The sequence below is a fragment of the Nyctereutes procyonoides genome, unplaced genomic scaffold (genome assembly GCF_905146905.1).
Source record: "Nyctereutes procyonoides isolate TBG_1078 unplaced genomic scaffold, NYPRO_anot_genome, whole genome shotgun sequence".
Lineage (NCBI taxonomy): Eukaryota > Metazoa > Chordata > Mammalia > Carnivora > Canidae > Nyctereutes > Nyctereutes procyonoides.
In genome coordinates this window covers 19,864,462-19,867,459 of record NW_026575051.1, presented here as the reverse complement: position 1 = coordinate 19,867,459, position 2,998 = coordinate 19,864,462, and the positions used below count along the sequence as shown (strand labels likewise).

At 38.5% G+C, this 2,998-nt stretch overlaps 1 pseudogene; it reads right to left on the bottom strand.

Moving 5' to 3' along the window:
• Nucleotides 1–405: 405 nt before the first annotated feature.
• LOC129512444 (quinone oxidoreductase-like) lies at nt 406–1,392 on the bottom strand (annotated as a pseudogene).
• Between the last annotated feature and the right edge of the window lie 1,606 nt (nt 1,393–2,998).

The window sequence follows — 2,998 nt, the reverse complement described above, 5'->3', positions numbered from 1 at the left end:
CAGGCTAATCAGATACAAAAGAATCTTTACAAAGACAAACAGGCTTGGAAATCACATAGTCTTATTTTGAATTAGCTTGCTTAGTCAAAGGTCTTGGAATTAATGATCAAGTACCAGGATTTTCTGTAACGCACCCAATGCCAAATGACTACTGACTGACATTCTACTTCCTACCATGATGAGTCTTTGATTAGAGGTAGGTGGGAGGCATAAAGAATATGGTGAACTATAAAATAAATTGTGCTCCAATGACCAAATCTCTAAAGATAAATCTTGTTTTTTAATATAAGAAATTCACTGAATCTAATGAATGTTGATTACAGCAAAGGTAGTGTAAGTAAAACAGGGGCAGGAGATCTCTAATTGCTTTGGAAATATATGAAAGAATGAATCATTGTAAGAGAATCATTCTAAGAGAAGAATCATTTTCCCAGTTGCTCCACTGCTGTGGATGATATTTTCGTGAGCCTGGGCCACCTTCTCCAGTGAATACTGAGAACCTATCACAGGTTTCAACCAACCAATTTCCATTCCAGCTTGAAGGGCCATTGCAAATTTCCTAAATTCCTCCTTAGTTGATGAATAAAGAGCAGTTTCAATTATGCTGGTTTCCTTTGGGATGGTATCCCATGGGTTTATTTCAATAGGACCTCTGCTGCCAACAACTATTATTTGTCCTCCATAGGACAGACAATCCAAATCATTACTAAGATTTACATTAGCTAACATTTCAATGATCACATCAATGCCTTTTCTCACCAACAGATTTCTTGATTTTATCAATAAAATTAAGTTCTCGGTGATTAAACACTTCATGGCCTCTATTCTGCAAGACAGTGTTTTGTCCTTCCTCATTACCAGCCGTACCCAAAACTTTTAGACCATAAGCCCTGGCAATTTGGCACACTGCTATTCCAACTCTTCCACTAGCCCCATGAACCAGAACACTTCCTCCAGCTTTCACACGGGCCCTGTGGAGCAGAGCTCGGTAAGCAGTAAAATATGGGACGCTGATGGCAGCTCCTTGTTTCAAGTCCAGTTTCTCCCGCAGTGTGTACACAGTGTGATATGAAGCAAGCGCATACTCAGCATCGCTCCCAGAGATGGTGGCGGTAGTGAAATCTCTATCACCTTTCTTGAAAGTAGATACATTATCTCCAATATTATCCCAGCCACATCTGAACCCGGTGTGTAGGGTAAGAGTGTTTTTTTTCTGTAAGTACCAGACCGAATATATGTTTCCATGGGGTTTACACCACATGCGCGGACTTTGATTAGAACCTGATGGTCTTTTGGAATTGGTATTGCAATATACGACCGGAGTTTCAGCACTTCTGGTCCACCAAATTAAAAAACTTCAGTCGCTCTCATCAACTTCCCTCCAGTTGCCATGGTGATCTGGTTCTAGAGTGGGGGAGGAAACCTGCGGATGGCTCACTGGGTGAGATCCCGCCTAGCTGAGATTTTTAATTCACTGCAGCCCCAATCGATATCAGAATGCAATCTCATAAGTAGGCCCAGTGAAAAATTAAAGCACACAATTCCAAGATGTCAAGCAGAGTATTAAGCCAAGTGTGGTGTCCATTTAAGAATAGGGTCCTATGCAACTTCACAGGTTGTACATGCATGAAGCCAGACTGCTCACAAGATCTCCAGAGAACTCTGCTGAGCCTTTCCCAAAGTTTTGTGATCAAAATAAATCAGCACAGATTTATGCTGTGCTGATTTATTATAGGGCCACAGTAATCACATTAGCCCTAAGGATAATTATTTCAGCTCACCATTGTTAAACTTACTAAAAGTTCATTTAGTAAAATTTACACTTAAATTTGTGAGTGTAAGTGAGCTGGGCTATACCTATAGTCCAATTCTTTTTATTGTTCTGTCCTCGAGTGGGAATTGAAAATTTTGCCTTGGTATCTTTACTGCATTTTTGACTATTTCAACAATATTGCTAGTTAAAAGCTTGCAAACACACATTTGTATGGTAACAAGTAACAGTGCACAGCAGCCCAGCATATTGATAGTTCAAAAGGCATTTTTTTTCCTACAAAGGACATAGTCTACAGAGATACAACTCTGCCAACGAGATAAATGGCCTTAAAAATCACCTTCTACAAGGAGAAATTTAATCCCCAGGTACCACAGCTTCCCCAAGTTGTTCCACTTTATAGCTGCATAATTAAAAGGCCTAATTGCATGCATTTCTTAGAAAACAAATGGGAGTTTCAAGACACATCTTGTGCAAGGCAAAAAAAAAAAATTTAAAAAAAGCTTGCCTCTTGGAAATGCAGATTTCTAAATTCTACTATTTGCACTAAGCTTTCAAAGATTTTAGGGAACTCTTATTGAGGGAAAACATACCTTGTAGTTTATTCTGAAATCGAATAGAGCTGACTCTCTGGTTTTATTTATTTGCCAGAATTCTGCATTAATAAGCACTTTTGTGACCTTAGAATCTGATGGTAAATTAATATTCATACAGAGAATAATTTTAGGTGTTGCTTTCTTTCTTTTTTTAGGTGTTGTTTTCTAAATAATCAAGAGATTATTATGTTCCATTGTGGTAGGGTGCTGTAGAATGTCTCTGATTGCTTTCTTCTCAGAAAATCTTGCATGGGAAATAGGCTCAATATTGACCTCCAAATATATCCATGTTCAAATCTCGAACCTGTACTTGTTACCTTACATAGCAAAAAGGTCTTTGCAGACATGGTTAAATGAAGGTTGTTGAGATGTGAAGATTATCCTAGATTTTTATGGTAGACCTGAAATGTAATCACAAATTATTTTGTAAAAGGGGTACAGAAGGAGATTTGACAACAGAAGAGGATAATGTAATGGATAGAGGAAGGGGCCACTGATCAAGAAATGAAGTTCTGGAAGCTGGAAATGGCAAATTCCCCGGAGCGTATGAAAGAAGCATATCTCTGCTGACAACTTGATTTTGGCCCGGTGAATTTATTCCCAGTAAGGGAATAAATATGTGCTGCTTTAA